Below are 24,989 nucleotides of genomic sequence, written 5' to 3'. Positions count from 1 at the left end.
GTGCAAACTTTGAAGTCTTCTTGAGGAGTGTTTTTCATCATTTTTGTCCAAGTTAAGTAGCTACCCAAGGCCACAACTGGTGGGAATGTGGTGGTTTCCTCTCTCCAAAAGCACTCCTACTAGCTGCCTCAATGTTATCATGGGGTGAATTCACGAACTGGAAAAATGATTGGTCTTTGTTTTCTTGGCCGAAAGCGTCACTTCCACTGTTGAGCCACCAAGACGCGCCAGAATAGAAACCTTTAGATAAATAAAGTTGATTCTACTTTTGAGAAGTGTTTTGGGGAAACGAAATGGCACCTATAGCTGTCAATATAAACACTGTTTGCACCAAGGAGCTTAGTAGCTTACAATTGTATTATTCATGTATTGTCTAGAATTTACTCGCGCTGTGCCAACTTTCAGCCCAAGTGTCCTAACATGCTTTGTTAGTAGGTTGTGAATGAGCCAAGCTATGTAAATAAACAGAGTGATATTGTAGACATGTACAAAATATTGATGCACAGCCCTTTCCTTTAGCATGACATTGTCAAGGGCTTTATTCTTGTGTTTTTTATAAAAACTGCTTTTCACTGGGAAGCAGCGGAAAACTATGCATCAAGCTTTTGCGAGATGGTTCGAGAAACACCATGCTCAGACATAACAGTGCCGGTGGATTTCTCTCGTAAGTTACTTTCTGTAGTATATTCAAAGTGAGTGTATTAGAATTGTTGTTTTATAGCCATTCATTTTAATATGTACACCTGAGTGTATGTATGTATGTATGGGTGTACTTATGTGTGTATGTATGTATGTATGTATGTATGTATGTATGTATGCATGTATGTGTGTATGTATGTATGTATGTATGTATGTATGTATGTATGTATGTATGTATGTATGTATGTATGTATGTATGTGTGTGTGTATGCGTGTATGTATGCGTGTATGTATGCGTGTATGTATGCGTGTATGTATGCGTGTATGTATGCGTGTGTGTATGTATGTATGTATGTATGTATGTATGTATGTATGTATGTATGTATGTATGTATGTATGTATGTATGTATGTATGTATGTATGCATGTATGTATGTATGTATGTATGTATCTTTAAAATGAGAATCCATTTATCATTGGTGAGTAAGTTTGGTAATGATTTGGCTGAATTTATTTCTAGTTATTTCTCTTTTGAGCCATTATACATATCAATTTGTTTTGTACTGCATAAAAATAAATGTAACCTTACACAGAATATGTGTGTTCGAAGAAGTTGTTTCATTTACCAATCTACAGTCATGGGCGAAAAATTGGGTACAATGGAACGAACCTGCGAAGATTAGTTTAGAGCATAGCTACTCTACATGGCATATCTCGTACACATTGCGTTGGTTGAATATGTCAATTTCAACCTTTCAATTTTAATCAGAATAAGCAAGCTATCACCCGTGGTTGTATATGTGTGTGATATTTATGCATACTGTGATACCGGTTCACAATTACAATTAAGGTCACAAACCTAGTCAAGCTGAATACACGAATTTTGTCCATGCACCTTTCATATGCACTGGAACTGTTGTTAATAAAAAATAAACTTCAGTTTAGAAATTTATTATAGTAACCAAAAGCAGGGTATCTCTTTATAACACAAATCAAATTGCCATTGTTCTGTTCCATTCTGGACAATAGGGGACCCTCTCACCAGAACTCGATTAACTGCTATAGTTCATTTTAACCATTGACAGCGACATTACACTGAAGCGTGCAGCATGACAAATAGCGGGAGAGAAGACACAAACTAATCACTCTGTTTGCGTCCGCTCTGACTGTCCGTGCTCTATGGTCTTGCTGCATGTGTTGATGCCCACCAAATTAGCACGAAAGCGTGTCCCTACAAAGGCAGTCAACTTGGCTGCAAGCAGTTAGCTCACTGCATGTGTAGATTTTCTTCAAAACACCGTGAAGACTGATTGCTGGTCGAATATCCAAACACGTAAAAAGTATTATACCAGGTATGATATTGGTATTTCAGCACTGGACACTTTGGGATAAGAGAGGATGGAGGAGAAAATTATGAACCCTGAATTGTTTAATTTTTGAAGGAGCACAGTACAGCGCTTTTGGGTCAAAAGGGGAGTGAAAGAAGCAAGTGTGAAAGCCTACTTCTCAAAAAATTAGTACCCGCCACCACACATAATGTCAAGCCGGGCAACCTCTTTGAAAAAAAAAAGTGCCCAGTGATTCTGCGAATCGAACCAAGTACCTCCTAGATTGTAGTTGAGCGCTGTAACCGCTCGTCCACTGCAGCAGTGCTTGCATTCGCCCTATTGTTGATATATCGTCATTCCTTCGAACGAAGCCAAATGCAAAAACGTCTGGTGAAACTTTGTCAAAAATAGAAAAAATAGTTGAAATGCGTTTGCCCAAGGTTACTAGAAGATAGAAACCACCACGTGTGACTGTATAACCGTGCGCTATTTATTCTTGTACATTACTGTCATAACGTTGGGATAGCCGGCTCTAACGTAGGCTACCTTCTCATAGTTTGCCAAATATAAATAAGAAATTAAAAATATCTATCGGCCTGTGACAACACTAATCAACTATTATGAGTTCACTGTCACTAGTGTCATTTTCACTAGATGAATGCTCAGTTTGCTCCCATTATCGTTATTTAGGAAAGTTTTGGCTCATTAACTCAACTCACCTAATTAGCATTGATTCTCACATCTAAGGACAGTCACACTTCATCTCGCTTTCTGAGTGGCTGTCACTCCCATATAACGCGTACTCCACTTTTTTATGCTCTCCGAGCATCTGACGCTGTTTTGCGGAGACTTTCTCTGACGTCTGCTGGGCCAGAAAATTGTCTTTATTATCTATAAATTTCAAGCTTTCGCGAAGCCGAAACGAGAGTCTCTCGCTCTCTCTCTGTTCATCCTTTTTGCACGTGTGATAACGTCTCTCGACTTCAAGACTCGTATACACGTCCCTTGCTTTGTTTGCGCCCTCAAACAACGCTGGACGAAATATTTGCACCGTGTTTTGTGAAAAGCATTAGCACTGAGACACATCCCGACGAGTCTCCCTCATTTTACGGAGACATATACCTAAGCGTAAGCGTATGCACGTTCTCGCGCCCTGCCGCGGTGGTCTTGTGGCTAAGGTACTCGGCTGCTGACCCACAGGGCGCGGGTTCGAATCCCGGCTGCGGCGGCTGCATTTCCGATGGAGGCGGAAATGTTGTAGGCCCGTGTGCGCAGATTTGGGTGCACGTTAAAGAACCCCAGGGGGTCTAAATTTCCGGAGCCCTCCACTACGGCGTCTCTCATAATCATATAATGGTTTTGGGACGTTAAACCCCACATATCAATGAATGCACGTTCTCTCACTCCGGCTTTATAAAATTGCTGCGGTGCATGGAACCAGCAAAATTGCGGTCACAATTTCAATTGATTACTGCTGTTATCTATTTCCGCACAATTCGTCTGCAGGCATCAAAGTCGCTCAAGTGTCTTGTAATAAGAATATTGTAACAAAGGCTACCTTTGACTATAGGTACAAAACACCCTTACGTTCACCAATATACCGTGCTAGATTGCACCGAATTAGTTAAGTAGCAGCGCAGCTTTAATGAAATGTAAGGTAGCTGGTCGCGTTAAATAGGGGAAGACATTCGAGGCACATATTCAAACATTGCATGCATCGATTTATGTGTGGTTTCATTTATGTGGCGATTGATTGATTGATATGTGGGGTTTAACGTCCCAAAACCACTTCATGATTATGAGAGACGCCGTAGTGGAGGGCTCCGAAAATTTCGACCACCTGGGGTTCTTTAACGTGCACCCAAATCTGAGCACACGGGCCTACAACATTTCCGCCTCCATCGGAAATGCAGCCGCCGCAGCCGGGATTCGAACCCGCGCCATGCGGGTCAGCAGCCGAGTGCCTTAGCCACTAGACCACCGCGGCGGGGCCATTTATGTGGTGCACCTGGAGTGTTGTTTACTTGTACTTGGCGAGATAGTGCATGGATTGCTCGGTGGCTTAAGGCCATCGAGCAATTATTTCTTTAGCTACAGTCGTTGATTAAAGGCGAGTGCTTGGCTTTGTACAGCCCACCAAAACGTCTATTACAACGTACGCGGCATCCCGTAAGCGCTGTAGCAGACGCTCGCGGAACTGAAACTTAGATGCAGCAAATCATTGGCTATCATCGTATACTCTCGATGCTAGACGCTTTGCGTGCTACCTTGATATTATCGGCACACACTTCTTTCTTTCCTTGTCGTTTCATCGGCTATCGTGTGTTCTCCTTGCCCTCTTAAGTGCCGAATAAGTTAAATTCGTACCCGCGCTATAGTAGTCCCTCCAGATAAGAGAATTTTTGCCTAAGAAATTGCGTAGCCAAAGAGAAAGCTTTGTGAATTCGGCCCCAGGTGCTTGGAGTGGGGATGTTGACTTCGATGCGGCTGTCTAAGGTGAAGTGGGGGAGGAGTAGTCTAGCCACGGCGCTGGCAACAGCGTCGGAGTAGTAGCAGAGGAGGGCTGGACAGTGCCTGCTTCGCCATTGCCAGGCAGGAAGGTGCAGTTTGATGATTGGTCCAACGAAGTGACTGCCAGGCCGGGCATCAGCAGACGAGCGACAGTTACAAGGAACACCTGCATTGTTGCGCGGAACGGGTAAGCGAACTGCATTGTGTCACAGCTGCCAAGCCCACCCACTAATGTCAGGGCTGCCTGGCCTGATTTTAGGCAATGCGGGGCTGATGAATTGCTTAAGGGAAGTGGCTCGGCGGCGGCGATGTATCAGCAAGGCTGCTGCCGCGTGCCATGTTGCCCCTAATCTATCTCCGTGCCAGAGATTCCCGCAAAAGCAATTCTGTTGACAGCCACAGAGGATGCCATCTCGCTCACTTCTCATCATGCGACACGCATTCAGACACACTGACACCCAGCATGCTCCCAACCCGCTATGCTACCACTTCGACAAGACTACCCAAAATACTGGTTGCTTCAAAAAGCGCGAAAGGTCATTACACCGTTTCGCAGTCAACGTGTCTCGTTTACAGCGTCTTGAACAACCACGACACATCACCGGCTACCTTTGCCACAGCTAAAGGAAGATCATCGCCCGCATGAGATGTGTCTTTGCCGAAACGCTGCCTGTCACGTCATTGTTGAGCATGCACTGTATCTCCAGGCGGCACATGTGATCCCGGAATGGCGCGGAATTTTTCAAAACATTGGGGTTTAGGGACAGTGGACACAAGATATACTTCAAACGAGTAGAAATAATCATCAGGAGGCTAACCTATTTGTGGCTACATTCAAGGCGCGAGTGAAATTCAATTCGTAAACACATAATGATATTACTTTACTTCATGACTTGGTGGCATGAGCCAACACCAGATCTAAAGGGCCCAGCCGGATACATACATACATACATACATACATACATACATACATACATACATACATACATACATACATACATACATACATACATACATACATACATACATACGTCCGTCCGTCCGTCCGTCCGTCCGTCCGTCCATCCATCCATCCATCCATCCATCCATCCATCCATCCACACTCCTCTTCTGACTTCATGTTCCGGTGCGCAGTGACGAACACCAGGCGCGGAAAGAACAAGATGCGGAATTGTTGTGGCCCGACACGGAGGCGGACTGTAGGTCTTCCTCCAGAAAACTAAAAAAAAAAATGAACTCTGCCTCTGGAAGTGGCATTTCTGTTATTCGCTGCTAAAAGCAACTAAAGCCAAATTATTCCTACAGCATTTGATTGCACCACCTGCCAATCGAAACCTACAAAACAATTTCGCTGCAAGACGCACTACTGACACAAAGTAACAGAAGCGGAGCTAGCCAGCGCAAACGTGATGCGATGTTGCAACCTAACCTTTTCACAATTCGATGAACCACCGAGTTGCACAGGCTTATAAACGAGCTTATTGAGGTGTAACCCTGAACATGCGTGCTACATGGTCGTATTCAGTTCAGAAGGTTCAACAGCGGATCATAGGAAGGTCTATCTGGGTTTCTGCAGAAGAAAACGTAGTCAGCACGCTCACTTTTATTTATAGTCCACTCAGTATTAGTCACAAATCTTCATTTCTTCGAAGAAGCGTTGCTGCACCTTCCTTGCTTTGTCATTTGTTTTATATGACCATGGGTCTATTATTTTATCCAGCGCTAACGGCCGCTTAGGATCCAACGTATAGAGTTCCTGCTCGAGTCGCCTTCAGTGTGTGTCGTGTTTCGAACTGTCAAGCAAAAGGTGATAGATCCTCGTCGTCACGGCCGCATGAACGTGCTGACGAAGTTGCACGCTTCATAAAAGTGGGAAGTGCTTTGTGTAAGCAAAGCACTTATATGAACTCTTTTAAAGTCCAATTGTCGTTCCCCTTAGCTTAGGTGCCACCGTCAACTTGTATACAAAAATACAAATCTATAACAAGTCTCGGTGCATCTTATGTACTGCTCGCGAATAAGAGCTCGCGGGCACTGGTGACGAATGCGGCGGAAGCAGGAATTAAACGAGCCGGTCACGTCTGTAGCAAGAAGACGATATGCGCTAACATTACCCGAGTGTTAGGCCTACCTTTGATTGCCTCCCAGTCGGGAAGAAAACAGCCCGCCCATCCTATGTTGGTCAAGGAAAATTGTCGATGAACATATTACACTGTTTATGTTAGAAGTAGCAATTACTGTTTCATTGGGGTGTCGTGTCCAGCCAAATAGTATGATGCTTTCAAACTATCTTTGTCACCAATATGTCACATTTGTGTGGTCATCTTCAAAATGTTCCATATGCTGTCGGCTGATGTTAAATCGAACCAAGGGCCCAAGACCAGGTCTAAAGCGAAACCCTTTCCTGCAGCTATTTCACTAATACAGACATTAGAGGAGGGTCATATAGCCTTGTCAGTGCAGTTAGGCGATGCGATTGAAAAAGTGACAGCTGCTACAAACAAAAATGCTGTTTTAAACGATTCCATTGTCAAGCTTCAATCAGCCATTACATCTAGTTCTACAACTGTTACCACTACGGCTTCAAATGCCTTGCACCAAATTTGCGTCATTTGACTGAAATTATTTCCAGATGCAAAGATACATAAAACAGGCAGAGACGGTCTAACCTGTTTTTTTTTTCGAACTGAAGTAGTCCAACAAGGGCCGGGCAGCATATCGAAAAAGAATAATCGAATTCTCGTCTGAAAATTTGAACATTTCTCAGACTAGCGCATAATTCGAATGTCCACACGGGTTTAGAAAATTCAGACCCATCAAATAGAGACTCATTTTAGATATCCATTGTGTATTCATAACTTCCACCTAACATACGTAGTATTGAAGACTTCGAGCCCGCTTTAAAAACTTATTCTGCACCAAAATCTAGTAATGGATACTCTTCCTTCAGGTGCACCACCTTGGCGTGCGAAAACAGTGGTGATACATTTCTCGAGCATCTGCAAAAAAATTGAAAATCAATGTTACGTATTTAGCACAAATAAAATTGTGACAACGCTCCCTAGAAAAAAAAGCTTGTGGCACACAAAGCTTTACAAGAGTGTGTCTATTTTTTCTTTCACTGGCATAAGCACCGCGATTTGCCAGAGAGAGCGCCTGAATCAGGGACACGTGTTACTGTTTGTAATTTAGCATGACAAGGTGAAGTGCTTTTGTGGCAGTCACTGAACACGTTATTTGCTCGAATACATGAGCATATCTCAATATTTCTTTTCTTTATATCTTAACAAAATGTTTGTATTTGATATTTACCTTAATATTAGATCATTTCGGCTACCATTCGGCACTGTTCAACTTGAATTCGAATGGAGAAAAAATATTATTGTCACAGAGCCGTTTTCATGCAGGCTATTTAACAACTACTATATAACCTACATTATCCCTAACAAACAAAGCGCATGACGCAGCGCCTATATAGCGAAAGAAAATCGTGGTGGCCGCCACTGTGCGCTAGTTATCCGGGTAACGTAGTCCACATTATATTTTCGGTACCACACATGGTACCGATGGCCGCCGTATTATCTCTTTGTCGAGGGGCCTTATATTCATCTACGTTTAAAATGTAGTTTGTCTCTGCAACTTTTTGTCCTGTGCTTCGAATAGTGACCGCTAATTGAAGCATGTTACATAAAGAGTGCTTTATTGAAATGCTAATGCGTTCTTCATTGTATGACATTTTGAAAAGCAACAGGCGGGAAATGACAGAATAATTCAACCAAGTAATTTTAAATGGTAATTAATAGAGAAATGAAATAAATTCTATTCAGTTGTTTATCAGTCATCACCGATAATGTGTATAATTCATTCTTATTAGCAAACCATGCTGAAGAACGAGCCAAAATATGAACCAGTGCGACATATTGAACATACCTCAACTCCCTGGTAGACAATGAATCCGATTGATTGATTGATATGTGGGGTTTAACGTCCCAAAACCACTCTATGATTATGAGAGACGCCATAGTGGAGGGCTCCGGAAATTTAGACCACCTGGGGTTCTTTAACGTGCACCCAAATCTGAGTACACGGGCCTACAACATTTCCGCCTCCATCGGAAATGCAGCCGCCGCAGCCGGGATTCGAACCCGCGCCCTGCGGGTCAGCAGCCGAGTACCTTAGCCACTAGACCACCGCGGCGGGGCGACAATGAATCCGAGGTTCACCAGTTTTCCTCCTTCACGCTGCACAGTTACAAAAGTACAATAACAATTTACCCGTAATTACGTCCATGATTGTGAACTGTAAACACGTCACATCTGCACCTGAAGTCACAGATCGAATCTTACTTGGTTAGAACAGTTTAGTATCAGTCAGGTCACGGACAGCTTCAGCGCCGCTCAAGTTGAATGCGAGACTTGAGGGCGTACAAGGTATGCTCACTGGAGGTACCGTCACTCTGTAGATAGCTGTGTTTCTGAACGGTCAGTGGTCCTATACAATGCGCTTCATAAAGGTTGAACGCAGAAAGTGCCCCAGCAGATCAGTGTGCATGCTTTCTTTGTATCAATAAAAAACGAAAATGAGCAAGAAACTGTCGCTGTGGTTTAACATCAAAAAATCGCCGTAGGAATTCGAGAGACGCCAAAGTTAAGGGCTTGTGCAATTTTGGGTTTCTATGGGGTTGTTTAGAGTGACCCTGAATCTACGCATATGGGCTTCAATCATTTTCGATGTAGTAAAAAATGTAGGAGGCGAAAATTTGAATAAGCTTCGCAGCTTACCACCTGACTTCCTCGAACGTACACTGGTGATTTGCCTACATAGTTTGAAGGCACCGGTCAGCACTACTACCCGTCAACCAACGCGAGTTTCGAGATGGTTCTGCCCAGGTTTCCATTTCTCTCTTTCTATATGCTTCTTGCCTGTGCCTTATTATCCCTTGCTCTTCACCATCACAGCTCTTCTCCCCATGCACAATTTCCTTTTCCACAATGCACCTTTCTGCTTCATATACTATAAGGCAATAATTGGCTTTAGTAGAGTGTCGAAACAAGTATGTATAGTGGTTTACAAGCATGTAAGCATGCTCGACCAATGTATCTTTTTCGAGAAGAAATCAGTGTGCGTATTGTTGTTTGAGAGTGATGACCCTGTTCGGGGATGGCTTGGAATTTGGGACGCTTGTGTGTTTTTACCGCTTTTTAAAAGCTGTGTTGGGCTGTCTGACATTCTGTTTGACACGTGTTTGCATGTAAGCATAATGCCTAAACGACAAATTGTATTGGAATGTGTGATGATGTTTGCTTCTATTATTTTCATGCATTGAAAAAAGGTTGTAGATAACCTGGAGTTTACGACGATTTGCTTTTGGATCGAAGGCACGCGGAATCTGAAACCACCTCGTGAAATATTTTTAGTGAGCATTTTTTACTAGTTCTCTTCTTACATTCTCTATTTCTCTCTCTCTTTTTCGAGAAATAACACAGGCCGGGCTATGGGAGTTTGTGTACGGATTCACCCAACCTTTGTGTCAGGTACCAGTTATTTCAGGTGATGATTTTGGGAAACGTTACACAAGTCATACGCTTTACGCCGAGGTACAAGTGCATCACACTGAAAAAAGAGAAAGACTGCGCTTGTTCGCCAGCGACCATGTCGGTGCTACCAGCTGATTGAGTGATGATTCCACCGATATAATTCCCCTTCAATATTGCAAATAATATCTAGAGTGAGAATCCTGACTTTTTTACATTAAACTAAAAGCTAATACTATAAATTATGTTCCCTTCACACTACGTCCGAGATATTTATGTGTAATTCGTCACACGTAACTGGAAGGATACGTAATCAGGTCTAAATGGTATATAATGAATCGAGCCTTTCTTTCGTTGCGTAACCTTGTTTTGGCGTCATAACAACCCAATCATAAACTCTGTTACCGAAGAATTTTTCTCCATTCAACATGATAGTGTTAAAGAGCTCGAATCACATAATTTTATGGGTGGCTGTCTATTCGTTGGTTGTGAGCAAAGACTCATCGTTTTATAGGAAAGAAAATTTGAGACACAAGTAAGTAGCAAAAGAAATAATAAATGAACTGGGCAAGATGGAAGCGTGTAAAAGTTGTTGTTTCAGCTACAATAACCTGCAACCTAGGGGTGCTGTTAACTAGCCGATCCTAATGCCCTTTGTGTCTTCTTGGCCTGTGCTTCGAATGAGAGCTTTTTGGAGGCATGCAGCATTGTTTTCTGAAAGCAACCAGCACTTCCGCGAAAGGTCACGTGGTAATAAAGGTGAAGACAAGAAAATCTAGCCATTAACGTTGAGAGGTGTTGTTCGATGAACTTATACCCAGAAAGAGAAGTAATCGCGGCGAATCTAGGGAAGACGCACAAAACCAGTGCCCTTCTCCCCCGAAACAATACACAGAAAAATTATAAAAGAACAGAAGGTCTGATTAAGGTGACGTAAAGGTCCACTGCCGCCACCAATGCTGTTGACCGAAATGAAAAAGAAACTAAATAAAAATTACCTAGGGCAAAAAGATAATTGAACCACGTCTTCTGCGCGGCAGCCCAGCGCTCTGCCACTGAGCTACATCGGAGCGTCAAAGTGCGTGGCAAATTGACCCTATTCAGACTTCATATCAGGCATGTTCTCACATTACCATGAGTATTAAAATATAATTGTTGGCAACAGCAAAGGAAAACTGTTTACAAAACGAAAAAAAAACAGCAGGCCTGCCTGGAAGAAGTAGCGCTGTTACAGCGAAAGCTAGAAGAGTTTTGCTGTGACAGCGAAAGCTAGAAGGCCTTTTTTTAACACTCTTTGACTAGCTGCTGCAATCACACTTGCTGGTTACCCACTACGTCAGTAATCAATATAGATATAGATCTTAAACTTGTGGCTCATATCCACCATGGAGGAATGGCCTGGAATCAGGCAACCTAACATAAATGAATATAAATATTTCAGGAATAGTCAAAAAGATATTACGAGAAATATTCATTTTTGTAATTTTTTACTGGCAAAAATTATGGACGAATGAGTTCCTACTGAAGGAGCAATATTATAAAAAAAAATTCATTGCGTCTTCCGTCGTCATTCCTGGAAAAAGCATAATACCCGCTGCGTATACGTGTAAAAAAATTTGTGCATTTAATTTGGGGTTGAAGCTTTCTATGACGTCGGTCGTGCACCCGTAATGTGTGTAGCAGTAATAGTAGTAGTAGTACACTCTAAAAAAAAGGGAGCGAAAATGGAGAAACGGCCTTCGTTCCTCCTTCGGTGCAGCGACTTCCTCCGATTCGGGCGCTTTACCCGTCGCGCCCTCTCGCGGCAAGGACCCAAGGAGCAACGTTCCTCCTTCAGCGTTCAAGTTTCTTTTCAATCATGGGGGTCTTGCGCGGGTGCATGCGCACGCCAAGCCTAGCCGGCCGCAGACGGTCGCGAGCGATTGCTTTTACCTAAGATTGTTTTAGGCAATGCAGGAGTGACGTTTTTTTTGTTTGTTTTTTGTGTAGAGTAAAAGCCTGTCTTTTTTTATCGTCAGGCACTCGCACGATGCTCCGCACACTCCTCTGTGTGTCTCGTGTTGTTTCATACTACCAATTTGTCACGAATATAAGGAGCTCTGCTTCCCAAGCAGTCTTGCTTTATCAATTACCTTAGAGTGTACAAAAATAATGAATATTTACGGTGTCGACATACTTGGTAAACCCACGCATTTTTAGTTTCGCACGGCACCAACAGCACTCATGAATTCAACGAGGCGCGTAAAAAAGCATCACACTTAATTTTTCAACATTCTGGGAAACCTGATATTACTCGACAGTCCATGCGTGAAAGCACTATCATATACAATTGATAGAGTTATAAGTGCCACTACCGCCATAAGGATGTTCTTTGCAGTTTACCCACATTCGAATACGGCTGCTGTGGCCGGAAGTGGAACCTGCGTCATCCAGCATAGTCACACAACATCCAATAAGGCTATGCTACCAGGGCAGGTGAAAACGCAATGGGAAACAGGCTGCAAAGTTTACCCTAGTGTTTATTCGCCAGACTAGGTTTTAACCATCAGAAACGTTTTAAACATCATCACAACTAAAATTTTGTGAAAAGTGAACCAATGACTTCTGTAGGTTAAACCAAATTCTTAATCGCATTCTTTTTGAATTGCTAATGCCAGCACTGCGAAGCAGGAAGGAATCATGCACGCGTGCAGTTTGCCTTTCTAGTCCATGATTCTCCTTTGTCGTGAGAAAACACAAAATGCACTTCTAGTAACAGCTGTGCACAGCAAGTAAGTACTAACACTCACTCACCTTTGTGAAAAGAGTATTCCGAATCCAGAGTAATAACCACCAAAGCCACAGCGCTAACAACAAAATTGTGGCACGCACTATAATTGCAAGTTGACACGCTAGGCGAATCGCGAGAGGCATCTGAAGCAGAAACGTATGTAGGCTCAACATTCTATAAAGTTATAGTAAATTTGCGCACTGCAGCGATAGTTCCTCCACTCAAGTTTTAGAGCTGCCGCGACGCCATTAGCCACTGTCATAGCTCACGAAAAACCCTGTCGGATGCGAGGTCATCGCTTATTTCCCTCGCCAGACCCACGTTGTAACGTACGTATACACTGCTAGGACGGTCGTTACCGCATCAAAAACATTGTCAATGAAGGGCTAGTGGTGTACTGTATCCATGGCTAACGGCCACACTTGTGGTAAGCACGTAAAAAGAATATAAGCAAACGTTAACATGAAACAACTAAACGAGGTCGACGTGAGCACAGAACACCTACCACGACGGAGACAAAGTTAGGTCTGCATGCTGCGCCCTTTCCAAGTAACAAGAAGAATAAAAAAAAAACGTGACTTCTGAAATGGCTAACGCGCGGCAAGTGTTTGCAATCTCGGAGGCTTCAAAAAAAGTAACTGTGGCAGTAGTCGAGAGATGGCGCAGCGTTTAGAATGCCATAGGCATTCTATGCCTTGCTCGGGGGTATTCGCCATCGTGAATACCTCATAAGCTCTAGTAATTATTCCGTGCATTATTGTGCAACCATTGAAAAACTTACGTTTGTCTAAGCATCAGATACATTATAATTACGTGTGCGCATGTTGTGGTATTGATACAAACGTAAAAAAAGTGTAAGAAAACCTACTTGTCTCTTGTGCCACTATGGTCAGTCGAAAATCATCACGCTATAAGCTCGTGCGCTTTCATAGTAGGGTGTGAGTAAACACGTCGGTGTATGCCGAGCGTTTGGACATGAAAGTCAAGACTGCGTCAGGAGTTATGCCAGAGTTACGAAAACCGCGCTGCCAACAGACGACGCCCAAGATAATCTAATGGACGCCGAGGAGGCTGAGAAGTCGGCCCCTGGCAGCAATGCCGTGGGACCCGACGCCATGGTTCAGGCAACTGGAGAAGAGACAGCCGACGCGACAACGCAACACGACAAAAACTTAACGAAAGAATCCGAGAAGTTGGCCGCAACAGGCGGCCAGCAGGACATTCAAGAATCGATGGAGGAAGACATGGGTACCAGTGGCGAGATCGCTACGCCAGAAGCCAGCACAAAGTCTCCGGAAGCGACCACGGGACGCGGCAAGCGTAACCGAGTGGAAAGCACGGCACGCAACCTGAAACGCCCGGAGTGTCTGTGGCATCGCGTCACGGGCACTAAGAGTAAACAAATTGGCAGCATATCCACGGAATTAATGATGGAGAGTGGGGCGAAGCATTCGTCCGTCCATTCATTCTTGCTTCCTTCGGTCTGTGCGACCGTCCATGTGTCCATCCGCCCATCCGTGCGTGCGTCGTTCCTGCGTTCGTTCATGCATCCGCCCCTTCGTCCGTTCATGCGTCCCTTCATGCATCTGTCTGTGTGGCCGTTCGTCCATCTATTCAACACTCCAAGTACCACCATCTCACATCTTTTCATCATATATTCCCCATATAGAAGCACCGCCGTCCAGCGGACATTCCAAGGTCTAAACGAGAGGTGGCACACGCACACTTTCGAACAGTTTGCGCTTCGGGTCTACTTTCCACCTTTAACCACCTCGAGTTCATGGTATATACAAGTTCACTGTATTCATGGCACTGCGGCCGAACGCTCGCTAAACCTTTTGAAAACCAAGGAGGTTACGCCCAGCGAGTATAACGTAGCAACCTTTTCCTGGCAGATAGAGCTCAATGTACATGCTCAATGGCTGCATGGGAAATGAGAGACAGGAGAATTCGGCTTTTACTTTCTTACGGCTTGCACTTCGTACCTACTTCCCACCTTTAACTACCTCGAGTTCATTCATGGTATATACTAGTTCATTGTATTCATGGCACTGCGGCTCAACGCTCGCTAAACCTTTCTATAACTAAGGTGGTTAGTATAACGTGCCAACCCTTTCCCTTCAGATAGTGCTCAATGTACATGCAATGGCTGCTAATGGGGATCGCAGCGTGCACGTTAACTAAAAGCCGAATGCTGCTGTCTCTCATACCCCATTATCAGCTATTGGCATGTACATTGAACACTATTTTTTGTTGTTCAACAACGCACAGAAGGAATCTCTCACCGGCACCACCTTGGAGGTCAAAATGTTTGCAGGTCAAAGCGTAAGACTGATTACATACTACGACGGGACGCGGGACGAACGGGTACCGCTATAAGGAGCTTCGCCCCTAAAAATATGCCCTCGAAACCCGGTCGGCGTCATCGTCGCCAGTTCGGGGACAGGATCGAGGCGCGTAAGACCCCGGTTTTCCCGCTGCACGGTATACGACACACGGTAAGCGTAGCACTGTAGTTTTCATCTTTGTCATCAACATGGCTAGCACGACTGCACCATTACGCATTGGTACGCTGAATGTACGTGGTCCAGAAACGCATCGCAAACAGTACCAGTTGAAACGCTTGATGCAGAAAAAGACCTTGACTTGCACGCCATCCAGGAGACTAAAGTTAGTACTGAGGACGCGCTGATAGCTTGGTAGCAGAATTTTCATTGCGGTACAATGCGTGTGTGAGCTATGCAGTGGGAGCATCAGCCGGATGTATTATTTTTGTCAAGAACTCTCTTGGTATTGTAGTAGAAAAGATCAAAAGTTGCCTACATGGGCGTTTTGTTTTGTGTCACTTTTGTTACGGGAACACTAAACTTAGAGTTATCGGTGTATACGCACCTAAAAATTTGAGAGAGAGATGTTTGTTTTTTCGGGAAATGCAAGCGTACTTTGAATGTCATAAATGTGTGATTCTGTTGGGTGACTTCAATTGTGTTTTGACCCTAGAAGATTGCACGTATACTGCTAAATTATGTGATGAAAGCGTTGGTTTGCTTAGAGACAGCCTTAATAAGTACTTTTACATGACGTAGCTCTGTTTGCGAAGGGTGGCACTCGCAAACACTTCACAAATTTTCAAGGTTCGAGTCACGCACGACTAGATCGAGCATATGTTTGTTCTGAGATAGTTCTTTTATGTCAGAACTATGACGTTTATGCTGTTTCCTTCAGTAATCATTGCTTAGTATCGTTTGAGATAGGTAGAAAGTGCAAAAAAAGGTTGTATGGGAAACATGGAAACTGAATACTAAGATAATTACGCACAAAGGGCTTGTAGATAAGACAAAAAAGTAAATCGAGAATGTTTTTCAAAAACACAAAAAGGAGTGCCACGGAAAGAAGGGAATTATTTAAGCAAAAGATAAAAATGAAGGCAATAGAGTGTGGTTGCTACATGCAGTATCAAGCTAGAAAACAGGAACGTGAGCTACGGGCAGAGCTAAATGATTTGGTGAAAAGTGAAGCAGAAAACCCGGGCTTATTTACACATCAACTGCAGGTTGTCAAAAACTTAATTGAATGTCTTGAAGAAGATAAATATAAAGGTGCAATTATACGAGCAAGAGCTGAGAGATACCTCGTGGGTGAAGCCCCGACAAAGCAAGCTTCGTCAGATGAAAAGGCATATGCGCGAGCTCACGACATACTAGAAATAGAATGGAATGGTAAAACATATAGAGAACATAAAAATATTATGAAAGCTTTTGAAAACTATTATCAGGACTTGTTTGCATATCGCGAACCAAAGCAGCTGGGTTTTGTAGATGAGTTCTTGATAGAAATGCCGACACTTAATGCTGAGGACAGAAATTTATTGGAAATGTCTATTAGTGTAGGGAAAGTTGAGAAGGCTATCGGTGATCTTGGCATAGGCAAATCAATCCCCTGGTCCAGATGGCATTAACGGCGCCTTTTACAAGGCGTTCAAGGAGAATTTGGCCGCCGCATTGCATGAGGGTTTTTCAGAGTCTTTAGATCGCGGAACTATGCCTCCATCGTTTAATCGGGTGCACACCGTGCTGATTCCTAAAGGGAAAGACCAACATGTTTTACGCAAAGTCACAGGATACAGGCCAATCACGCTAACAAAGGTAGATTATAAGGTGTTTATGAAAGTTCTAACTAGGAGGTTGCAAGGAGTTATATACAAGTTGGTCGGGTCACATGGACTTGCGGCATCAAGCGTAGGAGCATATTCACGAATATTCATGTTGCCAGGAGCATTTTGGAGTATTGTGACGCTACGCTTCTAAAAGGAGCTATGTTGCAAATTGATCTAGCCAAGGCTTTCGACATGATTTCACACAATATACTCTTCATGCTAGCTGAGTACGTTGGTCTTGGTGCGATCATATGTAAAGGTATTAGATTGGCATACAAAAGTTCAACCACAAATTTAATTTTTAATGGAGAACTCTCACAGCGCATACAAGAACTTTCCTCCGAGCGCCAGGGGTGTCCTTTAAGTCCTTTGCTTTACGCTTTATTTTTGGAGCCACTGTGTCAGAAAGTGATTCACCACACAGGGATTAATGGTTTCAGGTTGCAGTCATGTGAAGTGCGTGTTTTAGCATACGCCGACGATATTGCATTTTTTGCTGTTGATAGAGAGAGTGTCACTTCGTTATTAAAAATCACTCAAAGGTTTTGTGACACGAATGGATGTTTTTTGAACAAGAGGAAAGCATTGGTTTATGGCATGGTAATTGGGACCTCACGACCCGTTCCTTTGGAAATATTCAGTGGCTCGCGACACCTAGTCGTTACTTAGGGATACCATTGGACAGGTATCAAGACAGTGAAGCATTTTGGCTTGAAAACACTGAAGAACTGCGCGCGACCGCCGAAGGATGAAACGGTCGTGGCTTATCAATTTTCTCTCGGTCAGCTGTATGCAACGTGTTTCTGGCTGCTAAAAGTATGTACCTTTTGCAAGTACTTAGTTGTACGCGTAATAGCATTCACAAAGTCCACAGGATATTCGCCTAGTTCATCTGGAGCTCTACGTGGGAGGGAACATTTAGAACGAACTTGTTTCGGCGAGTTAAGCAAGGAGGGCTGTCTCTGTGTCATCTGTTTCTTAACCAAGTAATATCACGTTTCCTGCTCATTAGAGACTAGAGAGACTCTTTTTTACGTTCTTTATTTCAAACAACGCTGTTACACCACATGCCTGACTTCTTTGTATCTTCAGACAGGCGAGAACGACACACCTTGTCACCGTTCTTGCGCGAAGTTGTGTTCTCATATCGTTTCTTAAGGGCGAGGTTTTCGATAAATTACTTAACTAATGTGAAAAGAAAGCGCCTTATGAAAGACCTAATACAGAATGTTTTTCCTGTGCCCCTGTACCCTTCAAAGTATGAAAAGTGATATGGTCATGACGTACTAAAGCGAGTGAAAAACATTTGTATACCACTCAATGTGAAAACCTTCTTTTTTAAACTTCATACCTGAACCTTGCCAGTAAAAACGGGGCTTGAAGAGAGAGGCATGTATGTACCATGGGGAAGCAGCTGTCTCCTGTGTGACAAACCGGAGACCATTGAACATGTGTTTAGTGATTGTAAGAACGCTATTTTTTTGGAACATTTTACAGAGGACTTTAAAAAATGATTTACCTCTAACTTCTTATGGAATTCGTTTTTTGCCTTGTAATAGTTCAGTGCAAAATTTGGATGTTTATATTTACTTGGTCTTCATTCGGTTTGGCGTAGTATGCTATCGTACAGACACTGTGATGTGAGAGTTCTATCTGTTAATGAGTGTTTCATGGAAGCTGTTATAAAAGTGCGAGATGTGTATAAGACTACCGACTGCGTTGAAAATGTAATATCTTTGTTTGACGCGTTATCACGCATGAAACACGTGTGAAAGTGATTGTCATTATAGCTTGACCTGTCGTCAAAAAGGCAATAAAGAAAAAAAGTAAACACGTCGACTGACAGCTTGGTAGCACAATTTTCATTGCGGTACAATGCGTGTGTGAGCTATGCAGTGGGAGCATCAGCCGGATGTATTATTTTGTCAAGAACTCTCTTGGTATTGAAGTGGAAGAGATCACAAGTTGCCTACATGGGCGTTTTGTTTTGTGTGACTTTTGTTACGAGAACACTAAATTTAGAGTTATCTGCGTATACGCACCTACAAAATCGAGAGACAAATGTTTTTTTTTTTTCGGGAAATGTAAGTGTACTTTGATATTCAGAAATGTGTGATTCTGTTGGGTGACTTCAATTGTGGTTTGGCCCTCTAAGATTGCAAGTATACTGCTAAATTAAGTGATGAAAGTGTTGGTTTGCTTGGAGACAGCCTTAATAAGTACCCTTTACATGACGTAGCTCTGTTTGCGAAGGCTGGCAGTCGCCAACACTTCACACATTTTCTAGGTTCGAGTCACGCACGACTAGATCGAGCATACGTTTGTTGTGAGGTAGTACCTTTATGTCAGAACTATTATGTTTATGCTGTTTCCTTCAGTGATCATTGCTTAGTCTCGTTTGAGATCGGTAGAAAGTGCAAAAAAAAGGTTGTATGGGACACATGAAAAATGAATACTAAGATAATTACGCACGAATGGTTTGTAAATAAGACAAAGAAGGGAATCGAGGATTTTTTCAAAAACGCAGAAAGGAGTGCCACGGAAAGATGGGAATTATTTAAGCAAAACATAAAAATGAAGGCAATAGAGTGTGGTTGCTACATGCAGTATCAAGCTCGAAAAAAGGAACGTGAGCTACGGGCAGAGCTAAATGATTTGGTGAAAATTGAAGCAGAAAACCCGGGCTTATTTACACATCAACTGCAGGTTGTCAAAAAAAATTGAATGTATTGAAGAAGATAAATATAAAGGCGCAATTATATGAGCACGAGGTGAGAGATACCTCGTTGGTGAAACCCCGACAAGGCGAGCCTTGTCAGATGAAAACGCATATGCCCGAGCTCACGACATACTAGAAATAGAATGGAATGGTAAAACATATAGAGAACATAAAAATATTATGAAAGCTTTTGAAAACTATTATCAGGACTTGTTTGCTTATCGCGAACCAAAGGAGCCGGGTTTCGTAGATGAGATCTTGATAGAAATGCCGACAGGTAATGCTGAGGACACAAATTTATTGGAAATGTCTATTAGTGTAGGGAAAATTGAGAAGGCTATCGATGATCTTGGCATGGGCAAATCACCTGATCCAGATGGCAATAATGCCACCTTTTACAAGGCGTTCGAGGAGGATATGGCCGCCGCACTGCATGAGGTTTTTTCGCAGTCTTTAGATCGCGGAACTCTGCCTCCATTGTTTAATCGTGCGCACACTGTGCTGATTCCTAAAAGGAAAGAGCAATATGTTTTACGCAAAGTGACAGGATACAGGCCAATCACGCTCGCTAACAAAAGTAGATTATAAGGTGTTTATGAAAGTTCTGGCTAGGAGGTTGCAAGGAGTTATATACAAGTTGGTCGGGTCACATAAGACTTGCGGCATCAAGCGTAGGAGCATATTCACGAATATTCTTCTTACCAGGAGCATTTTGGAGTATTGTGACGCTACGCTTCTAAAAGGAGCTATGTTGCAAATTGATATAGCCAAGGCTTTCGACATGGTTCCACACAATATACTCTTCACGCTGGATGAGCACGTTGGTCTTGGTGCGATCATATGTAAGGTATTAGATTGGCATACAAAACTTCAACCACAAATTTAATTTTTAATAGAGAACTCTCACAGCGCATACAAGAACTTTCCTCCGAGCGCCAGGGGTGTCCTTTAAGTCCTTTGCTTTACGCTTTATTTTTGGAGCCACTGTGTCAGAAAGTGATTCACCACACAGGGATTAATGGTTTCAGGTTGTAGTCATGTTGGGTTTCAGGTTGAAGTGCGTGTTTTGGTATACGCAAACGATATTGCCTTTTTTTTTGCTTTTCATAGAGAGAGTGTCACTTCGTTATTGGAAATCACTGAAAGGTTTTGTGACACGAGTGGAAGTTTAATGAACAAAGAGAAAAGCATTGGTTTATGGCATTGTGATTGGGACCTCACGCCCAGTTCCTTTGGAAATATTCAGCGGCTCATGACACCTAGTCGTTACCTAGGGGTACCATTGGACAGGTATCAAGACAGTGCAGCATTTTGGCTTGAAAAGACTGAAGAAGTGCGGGAGACCGCTGAAGGATGGGGTAGTCGCGGCTTATCAATTTCCTCTCGGTCAAGTGTATGCAACATGTTTCTGGCTGCTAAAATTATGTACCATTTGCAAGTACTTAGTTGTACGCGTAAAAGCATTCTCAAAGTCCACAGGATATTCGCCACGTTCATGTGGAGCTCTACGTGGGAGAGGACATCTAAAAAGAACTTGTTTCGGCGAGTTAAGCATGGAGGGCTGTCTCTGTGTCATCTGTTTCTTAACCAAGTGATATCACGTTTCCTGCTCATTAGAGACTAGAGAGACTCTTTTTTACGTTCTTTATTTCAAACAACGCTGTTACAGCACATGCTTGACTTCTTTGTATCTTCAGACAGGCGAGAACGACACACCTTGTCACCGTTCTTGCGCGAAGTTGTCTTTTCATATCATTTCTTAAGGGCGAGGTTTTCGATAGATTACCTTACTAATGTGAAAAGAAAGCGCCTTATGAAAGACGTAATACTGAATGTTTTTCCTGTGCCCCTGTGCCGTTCAAAGTATGAAAAATCATATGGTCATGACATACTAAAGCGAGTGAAAAACATGTGTATACCACCCAATGTGAAAACCTTCTTTTTTAAACTTCATACGGGAACCTTGCCAGTAAAAACGTGGCTTGAAAACAGAGGGATGTATGTACCATGGGAAAGCAGCTGTCTCTTGTGTAACAAGCCTGAGACCATTGAACTTGTGTTTATTGATTGTAAGAACGCTATTTTCTTTTGGGACATTTTACAGAGGACTTTAAAAAAAGATTTACTTCTTATTCCATATGGAATTCGTTTTTTGCCTCATGGTAGTTCTGTGCAAAATTTGGATGTTATATTTTTACTTGGGGTTCATTCGGTTTGGCGTAGTATGCTATCGTACAGACACTGTGATGTGAGAGTTCTATCCGTTAATGAGTGTTTCGGGGAAGCTGTTATAAAAGTGCGAGATGTGTATAAGACTACCGACTGTGTTGAAGATGTAATATCTTTGTTTGACGCGTTATCACGCATGAAACACGTGGTATAGTGATTGTCATATCAGCTTCACCTGTATTCAAGAAGGCAATAAAGAAAAAAAAGTAAACACGTCGAAGTGTGGGCCGTTGCTGTCAATGGTTAATTGTGCTCTTGTTGCGTACTTGTTAGCGTATATGTTAGAGTACTTTTTGCGTACTATATGTGTATAGTATGTGTCCACATGTGCATGCGTAGCTATGTGCATTGCATCAGCACCTTTTAGGCTTCCGGTGTCAGTGAGTAATCCTAATTTTGCTGAGGCGTAAACAATCCGCAAGGGAGCCGTGATAGTGGGTATGACAACGTACGTCACGGCAGGCAATCTTTTTTAGTATCGTTCAGTCCCTCCAGATGGTGCCAGCTACCACCTACTTCACGGCTATGACGCTCTCACACCTTCAGCTACTTATATAACGTTGAACATCTATCTATCAAAGCTGCACTACTGAGTCGGATTGGTTTTGCTGCAATCGAGTCTACGGTTTGGAGGCAAATCTCGTGACCTGCAGACTCGTAAACGCATGGATAACGTCGCTACATTATGTGAATCTGCGAGAAATGAATACAGCAAGCCTAGCGTGCACTCTTCAGGTGAGGGCTCTGCAGTATCCGTGTCTTTCGAAGTGAACGTGGCTTCGCTGACCGAACGAAACCTGCTTGCTCCATCGCTCTCTTTCGCAATGTGTTCATCGCCACAGGTTTGTCCGCTTGTTTTTATAATCATTCGTTCAATATCAAGCTCAGCGGGACCTTTTTTTAACTTTCAGTGCCGTGTACTCCTTATCAGTCGAGAATCGTTGCACTTGCTAAGCTTACTCGCTTCTCCTGCGGGCAGCCATGTAAATTTTCATAAGGAGGAACATGTTTCTCCGTGGATGAGGGAGCAACGTTTCTCTGTTTAAAGACGAACATTGGAGACATCGTTGGTCCTCCCTAAATGGAACGTCACTTCATTTTTTTAAAGTGTAGTAGTCCAGCCGTAGAGGTAGCCACCTCTACGGCCGGACAAGAGGAGCAGCGCGTGCGCATTCTTTTGAATTGAGGAGGAACCCCACGCTCGTTAATCATGAATAAAAGGATAGTTTTTTCTGATGAAATAACTTACAGAGACGAGTGTTGTTCTCTTGATCCTAAATAAAATTGGCCTGAATTTCATGCTTACAAAAGAAAAGTGTATCAGAAGGGTGCACTTTTAGCACTATCTGATCAAAAATGGTTGCCACGCTAAACTCGCTGGGCGTAACCTCCTTTGTTTTAGCAAGGTTTAGCGAGGGTTGAGCCGCAGTGTCATGAATAGAGGGAACTAGTATATAGCCATGAACTGTAGATGGTGAAAGGAGGGAAGTAGACACGAAGCGCGGGCTGTAGGAAAGTGCGCGAGTGCCACCTCTCATTTACTCCTTGAAATGTTCGCTGGATGGTAGTACTCTTACATGGTGAATATACGATGAAAAGATGCGAGATGACAGTACTTGAAGTGTTCACAAAACGGACGAACGGACAGATGGATGGAGAGACAGGTAGAGAGATGCATGAACGGACGCACGGATGGGCGTACGCATGGATGGATGGACGCATGAGACGGACAACCGGACGAATGCAGGGTTGGACGCATGGATGGACGCACAGACGGAAGCTTGCACTGACGGAAATGGTTCGCCCCACTCATCATCATGCACTCCGTGAATATGCTGGAATTTTTCGTTCTGTGGCGGACGACAAGGAATAATTAGGCGGCCAGGAGCTTTCGTAATCCCCCACAGTGGGTATGCTCCGCAGCTTATAGATGGATAAGATGAAGCTTTTAAAAAGGGCCGAAGGTTTCAATGGCCCACTTCTTGCGCGATTCGCATTATGTGACGCGTGGTTGCATCTCTGTTGTTTTATCATATATATATATATATATATATATATATATATATATATATATATTGTAACGGGGTTTATTTGCAACGCAGAACGCAGAAAGTGAAGCAGTCAGCAGCGTCCGGCCAAGCGCAGCAAGCACGAGCTTATGCTGATGACGATGCCCCTGATGCGCCGAGAAATGTCGCTGAAGCTCCTCTTCTTCACTACAATCGCCCTCCGCACAAAAAGACGCCATCCTGGCGGATTAGGGAGAACAAACGACTAATGTGTCGTAATATGGCTTGGGACGAGAGACGTGGACAGTGTCGCGGCCGCGGTAGCGTAGGTCTGGGGATGGGATGATGGGCTCCACGATATAGTTTACGAGTGACGTTTGCTCTACAACGCGGTATGGCCCGATGTATTCGGGAAGAAGTTTTGCGGAGCCACCAGGCGCGGTAGCAGGTGCCCGAAGCCATACCAATGAACCAGGTGGAAAGTTTGGAGCCGAACGGTCCGCAGTCTGGCGGGATTGCTGCTGCCACTGGTCCTCGATAGAAAAAGAGCGGGCAGGCTGGCGGCATTCTTCAGCATGTCGGGCAGCTTCGGACAGAGTTGTACTTTCGGACTCATAAGGTTTATATGGAAGAATAGTGTCTACTGTATTTGAAGGTTCTCGTCCGTACAAAAGAAAGTATGGCAAAAACCCAGTAGTAGCTTGTACGGCAGTATTATACGCGTAGGTGACGAACGGGAGAACTTGGTCCCAATTTGAATGATCAGAGGCGACGTACATCGACAGCATACTGCCAAGAGTACGGTTGAAGCGCTCCGTCATGCAATTCGTCTGAGGGTGGTACGCTGTATTTGTGCGGCGCACGATTCGGCATTCGTTGAGTAATGCCTTCAAGGCGTCAGAAGGGTAGGCACGGCCTCCGTCACTTAAGAGCTCGCGAGGGGCACCATGACGCAGAACGAAACGTTGCAACAGAAACGTTCCAACGTCACGGGCTGTGGCAGTCGGCTGCGCAGCTGTTTCGGCATAGCGTCTCAGATGGTCTATCGCAACAATAATCCAGCGATTACCAGCTAGGGTTGATGGTAGTGGTCCG

At 43.6% G+C, this 24,989-nt stretch overlaps 1 long non-coding RNA gene across 1 annotated transcript in view; it reads right to left on the bottom strand.

Annotated features, from left to right (window-relative positions):
* Nucleotides 1-7,346: 7,346 nt before the first annotated feature.
* LOC142768487 (uncharacterized) overlaps nt 7,347-24,989 on the bottom strand; it is a 33,981-nt gene continuing 16,338 nt past the window's right edge. Inside the window, exon 3 of the long non-coding RNA XR_012885309.1 lies at nt 7,347-7,476. This is a non-coding gene — a long non-coding RNA (uncharacterized LOC142768487). The remainder of the gene's footprint in view (nt 7,477-24,989) is intronic.

Source organism: Rhipicephalus microplus, chromosome 8, assembly GCF_043290135.1.
Source record: "Rhipicephalus microplus isolate Deutch F79 chromosome 8, USDA_Rmic, whole genome shotgun sequence".
NCBI lineage: Eukaryota > Metazoa > Arthropoda > Arachnida > Ixodida > Ixodidae > Rhipicephalus > Rhipicephalus microplus.
This window is presented reverse-complemented; position numbering and strand designations above follow the sequence as displayed.